This window comes from Danio rerio, chromosome 6 (genome assembly GCF_052040795.2).
Source record: "Danio rerio strain M-AB ecotype USA chromosome 6, GRCz13ab, whole genome shotgun sequence".
NCBI classification, from domain to species: domain Eukaryota; kingdom Metazoa; phylum Chordata; class Actinopteri; order Cypriniformes; family Danionidae; genus Danio; species Danio rerio.
In genome coordinates this window covers 17,740,669-17,747,030 of record NC_141026.1, presented here as the reverse complement: position 1 = coordinate 17,747,030, position 6,362 = coordinate 17,740,669, and the positions used below count along the sequence as shown (strand labels likewise).

Genomic DNA, 6,362 nt, shown 5'->3' with positions numbered 1-6,362 from the left:
GCTGTCATTTCTGTGCATAGTTTGCATGTTTTTTCCGTGCTCGCGTGGGTTTTCCCCAGGTTCGCCGGTTTCCTCCCACATTCCAAAAACATGTACTACAAGTGAATTGATCAATCTAAATTTAGCACTACAGTCAAACTCTCATCCAGCAGCACAAATTCTGTGAGTTAGCCCTCAAACAGGAGGAGTGAAATGTTACAATTCAGCCCACAGTCGGGGTTAATTGTAACGTTATAAAATGAGAATTATGACATAAAAATGGATTTGAAAGCTTTTTATTCAGCATTGAGCTTTCAGTATAGTTTGTGTGTCTCTGTGTTACAAAGCTGAATGAAATGTGCAAATGTGCATCAGCTTCAACAATTGAACACTATTTTTGTTTGCAGGCTTCATGAGCCCACAGAGGTCAAACACTGAACTCAAACTACTTTTGACTTTCTCTTTTATAAGCTATAGCAATACTGAAATTAAATCATATAAATACAGTTTTAAATCTGCTTGAGGTTGGTGGTAACATTTCACTGATGTGACTAGCAAGTTACTAGCTTTTGTTGTTTCAACTGACCCAGCATTATGTGGCCATGAATCTGTTCTCCTACAGCTAACAGCTAAAACATTATCACCAACAATGTGGATTAAGTATATCCACAATCAGACACACAGATTACATGGGTTTAACTACAAATCAGGCAATGATATCTTAAAAATAATTAATTAGCTACTCTTAGCTGAAGTGTAGTTTTTCTGTCTAATATCTGCTGTGTCTGTCACAGGACTTTTTCATATGTGGTATGAGGACTAAAATGAGCATGTGTGAAGTGAATCAGCTGATTTGTAACTAGTTCCTTGTTGTAGAGATTTTAAGTGTTACAACTATCCCCGGTCTCTCTCTTCAAATCTAAGAGCTCTATTTTGACGGTCCATGCGCAGAGCGCAAAACGCAGGGCGCAAACGCTTTCAGGGTGTGTCAGAACGGATTTTTGCTAATTTAAAGACGGGAAAATCTGCTTTGCGCCGTTCTGCATGGTCTAAAAGGGTTGAGTTTATTTTCTTAATGAGTTATTTGTGTGTTTTGAAAATAAACCAATTAGAGTTCCATCTCCCATTCCCTTTAAGAGCCAGCTGCGTCGCGCCATAAGCGCATTCGCTATTTACAGGACGCAAAAGTAAGTCTAAGTGGAAAAACTGAGCATTTTACTAGCAAACAGTTAACAGTTAACATTTTTTTAACAGAAAACTGTTAAACAGAGCATCTACTGCATGAGAAGGAGAGATAATCGCGATTAATTGCGTTTGTTAAGCGCAAATATTCGTTTCAAAACTATTTCTAAATTCAGTTCTAATTTCCAGCAAACAAATAAATGAACAATAATAACGAAGTGTGTTCAAAAACCTGAGTTATATCCTAAAACACATGCTGTGCCCCATATGGTCTAAAACCTGACAGGTGGGCAAATCTAAGCTTGTTTTTAATAAAACAAATATAAATATGGATAAAATAAATAATACTGCTAATAATAATAACATTATACATTATATAAATTGTTATGAATGAACTGAAAAAGCCCCCCGAGATGAAGAAGACATAAAAGCAGTGATTTTTCATATTTATGTAGGCTAGAAAATAATATGATTTGTAATATTTTAATCCTTTATATTTATATCCTATATCTATTCTTATTATATCCTATATCCTTATTGTTTATTTTTTTCATATGTAAAGATATTTGCCTATTGCTCTCTTGTGCGTATTAAGCAGTGTGTAAGCGAGGTGCCGGAGTTTAGACCGGGTTTGTTTTGGTCTAATTAAAAATCTATTTTAGTTTCGCAAAATAGCAACGCGCCAGCAGTGCGCCTCAGAACGCCTTCCTTTTTAGACCAGAACGCCTATGGATGCACATATGAGCGCAAATGCATTTGCTATTCAAACAGCGAAGCGCAACGCCTCAAAACCACTCTTGCGCCAAGCTGAAACTAGCAACAGACTATTGCGCCGCGCCTTGCGCCGCATTGCGCCGGGTGTATGATAGGGCCCTAAACATTAACTTGTATTTGAAATATAATGTTCACAATTACAATTTAAATTAGATATTAGATCTGCTTACAGCGCGTCATTTACAGTATGTGTTTCAGAAAAGTGAGTGATTATAAATACACTGACCAATTCATAAGTGATTTATCAATTTATACATGCAGCATTTCCATGATTTGGTGGAATTGAGATCATATCATAAGTAAACTGTGGAGTTTGTGTAAACTGTGCATCCGACCACCGTTTTTCAGGTCGACTTGGGTAAGGTTCGCAGGTGCTCCGTCTGTGCACAAACTTTCATTTTGTGTTTTTTCAAGGTTCAAACATGGTAAAATTGGCTTTAGTCTGTTCTTCGACCTGCACCATTTAACAAACTAAATCAAAAGCCACACCACTAGGCTATTTACAAAACAAATATATATCGAAATATGTATCGGCTATACATCGAAAACACACATTATTTTACACAACTATGAACACTTTAACACGTTTGTGATAATTATTTCACCAATGATGCAGCTTGTAGAAACTTCTAAGTTTGCAGTAACTGAAAAGCACTTCACTAGTGCGTATCTGCTCGAGAGCTCCACAGTTTTTTTCAATCATAGCATCTGATGACATGATGCACTAAACATACTAATAATAACAGTGTGATCATACAGTACAGGGAACAGCAAATGCTGATCACATCGGTGTTATCATACGCATCAAAGGGTAAAAGGGCGTTCATATATTTTTAATTATTATTCTGTGATTCCTCCGTGCACCACTAGAAGAAAGCCTGCGTACCACACTTTGAGAACCACTGGTATAGATAGATAGTTAGGCCTTGTCTGTGTCAGGTTTTTCCTTTTTCAGCTAATGGAGAGCAGGCAGAAGAGGGAGACTCAAAAGAGCATCGGTGGACATTTATCTAGAAAATGCTGGAGAACAGCAGGTAGGGCTCTGTCAGTACTGTCTATGGGTGCGTTCCAAATCACATACTTGTACACTATTCTATGCCATTTTGTAGTGTAAATGGTGTAAGTAGTGTGTTCACACTGAAATATTCTTTTTTTTCAGCTTTTTTGCCTTTATTAGATAGGACAGTAATGGGACAGGAAACGAAGTGGGAGACAGAGAAGGGGGTAGAGTTGGGAAATGTCTTCATGCTGGGATTCGAACTCGGGATGCCCTATTGTGCTACTAGTTTGCTTTCAAAGAAATCCATTGAGATTAAATAAAGACCTGATATCTTTCTCTTTGACAGGTTGGCATGGAGCATGTGGAGGAACAGGGAAACGCACCTTAGTAATGACAAGTGCATCGTAATAAATTAGATACAGACTTACACTTTTTTAGGTTGAATCAAATTAACTTTATAAAACATTTAAAATCATATACTTTCATTTGTACATACTAGATGATTGTCTGGAATCTCTTTAAGTCAGATAAATGTCTTGTTTGCGGCAGGTGTTTCTTTTTCCTGTAATGGACACACAACAGACAGAAGAAGGAGACTCACAAGAGCATCGGTGGAGATTTGTCTGAAAACCGCTGGTTAACAGTTTATGCATTTCTGGAGTTCAGCAAGCATGTAGAGCTCTGTTAGTTGTGTCTTTATCTTTTCCAGGCTGGAGTGCAGCATGTGTAGACAAATAGGAATCACACACCTCAGCAATGGACACTGATGGTCAGGAATATCCTTTAAAGGCAGATGAATGGGTGCATGGATGGATGTTCTTCCAAGTGGAAGGGGGTGGTGGTGGGCATAGATTGTTAGATATATGTCTTGTCTGTGGCTATTATTTACAACTACAACAGGCAGAAGAGTCAGACTCACGAGCAAAATGGTGTATATTTATCTGAGGAACACTGGAGAACGTTTGGTTTATTGATGCAGATCATCCAGCAAGTAGAGCTTTGTTAGTCTTGTATTTGTCTTTTGCAGATTAGACTGGGGCCTGTGGAGAAATGGGACTCGCACCTCAGCATGACTGGAAACTGATGGTCTGGGCTGCGTTTCCCAAACAACGAAGTAACTCGCGGCTAAGCTATAAAAGTCTGATGCATCGTTTGAAAAAAGAATGATGTAGTGACGAGTGTTTCCCAAAACCTGTAGTTTCTCTGTCGCAGCTCCATCGCTTAAACCAGGTTAGTTATAATTATGATAAAATGCCCGTAATGATGCTCTAAACTACTTTTTTAGAGAAGACAAACATAATTCCTTTGTGCAAATTATACACACTGTAACCAAGGGGGGGACACAAACAACTGAGGTTGGATCCACATGCAGGTTTATTCAGTGGTCAGGCTAGCAATGGTCAACACAGGTGCAAACAGATGTATAAAAGCAAATCCAGAATCGCAGTCAATATAACAAGCTAGAAGTCGAAAGGCATGCGGCAGACAGGGACAACTAAATAACAAGGCTAGGCAACTACACGTGAAAACAAGGCTAGGAAAATGCGTTGTTATGTCACTGTGGCAGAAAAAAGACTCGGCAAAGTGAATGAGTGTGTGTGCTGCTTAAATAGTGTGTGCAATCAGTCTCTGACAATCCTCAGGTGGTGCGAGTGTAATCAGTCTAGATGAGGAAGCATGTGTGTCTGGGTGAAGTGCATGTATGCAGTTGTAGTCCATAAACTGGCAGATTTGTAGTTAGAATGAGAGATAATGTTTAGAGGTTTAGAGGTAATAATGGTTAGAGGTCGCTGGTGATTGTGACACGCGCACACGCATTTAAAATAGAATTTAATATTAGATTTAGTAAAAATATGCACTCGCTTTCCATATTAACTGAAATATATGTAAATGACACAAACAGGGCTAATGTTTGTTTACTAATATTATTGAGAAGTTAAACATTACACATTCTATTCTAAAACATATCACTTACAAAAGCTAACACGTATTCTAATATCATATAAATCATAAAAATAAATAAATAATAAAGGCTATTTATTATAAAATGAAATGTAATATTAATTATTTATTAGAAATGAAAAAATCATACGTTAATAATAATATTAATGATGATGATGGTGATGATGATGATTATTATTATTATTAGGTAGGATATATACTTTAACACATATAAACCACTGCAGAAAGTTCTAACCAGCAGGCCTATGTCATATACAATACAGATACTTAATAAATAACCCACTATAAATTGAAATAATTAATGTATGCTTTTTGTTTTCACAAACTTTGAAGACGTAACATAAATTTTGCTTTTAAATAATAGGTCACCTATAGCTTTCGTCATGAGGCTTGTTCAAAATGACATCAATGTTTTCAAAGTGCACTGCGAAGGGAGCACAGTTGTAAACTGTAAGATCTGTAAGATCACGAAAACTGAACTGTAAAAATAGTTTGAACGCAAATTACACCTAAGAGAGATGACTTTAATGTTTTTTTTTTTTTTAATAATTGTAACTTTGAATGTTAAAATGTTCTAAATGAATAGGGCATAGGGGGATAACTGAGAATAGAACACAGTCAGGAACTGTTTCTAATTACAGCTCCAGAGCTGTAGTTTCAAGTGCTCAAGTTTGTGACGCAGTTTGTGAATGTTCTTTGGAGCGATGGATTTGGGAAACGGCAAATTAACAAACTATGTTTATAACAATGGAACTTGTGACCTTAGTTGGCTAACAATGGTTTTGGGAAACGCACCCCTGGTTAGGTATTTTTTGGATGAATGGATGGATGATAGATTAATGAATGAATGGCTGGTCAGATGGTAAATACAGTAGATGTCCTTCCAAGAGGAAGGGGGTGGAGGTGGGCATAGATAGTTGGAAAGATGTGTGGCAGCTATTTATATTGTAGTTGATGTACACACAACAGACAGAATAGGAGATTGACCAGGGGTGTCGCTAGACCCCATATACGGAGACACGTGCTCCATTAAAGGGGGCAATGCAGTAAATAAAGCAACAGTTTAATCGAGAACAAACTGACGCATGTGTGCAGAAAACCACTCTTGTGTGCCTCACGCACGGCTGCTTCTGCTTCTGCTGTGAATCCCGGTTGTTTAACATGCACACTGAAAAAAATACATGCCACTCATAAAACCAGCAGAACAGCCTTTAATGCAGTGGTGTCTGCGCTCAGTAAGTTTTGCAAGTCTGCAAAACTACTGTTTAAGTAATATGAGGATGATCATATTTTGACTATACAAGGCTTTTTTTGTATGAAGCACAAAGGAGAGATGATGAATGAGTCAGGAAAGTTAGACTTAATAACATTATTTCTCGGCCATCAGAGTCAGGTCTCAGACAACAGATAATTCTATACATTTTTGTTTTGTGTTTCTCAGAATTCTCATAATTTAAAATTCATG

The 6,362-nt window shown here is 37.3% G+C and overlaps 1 long non-coding RNA gene across 2 annotated transcripts; it reads left to right on the top strand.

Moving 5' to 3' along the window:
- Positions 1 to 1,553: 1,553 nt before the first annotated feature.
- Positions 1,554 to 4,937, top strand: LOC147843421 (uncharacterized). 2 transcript variants are annotated; one of them, XR_015493557.1, is made up of 3 exons: positions 1,554 to 2,969; positions 3,282 to 3,322; positions 3,485 to 4,755. It is a non-coding gene; the product is annotated as an uncharacterized LOC147843421 (long non-coding RNA). The 2 variants fall into 2 exon arrangements; XR_015493556.1 differs by having other exon boundaries at positions 2,206 to 2,969; positions 3,095 to 3,373; positions 3,485 to 4,937.
- The last annotated feature ends 1,425 nt before the right edge of the window (positions 4,938 to 6,362 follow it).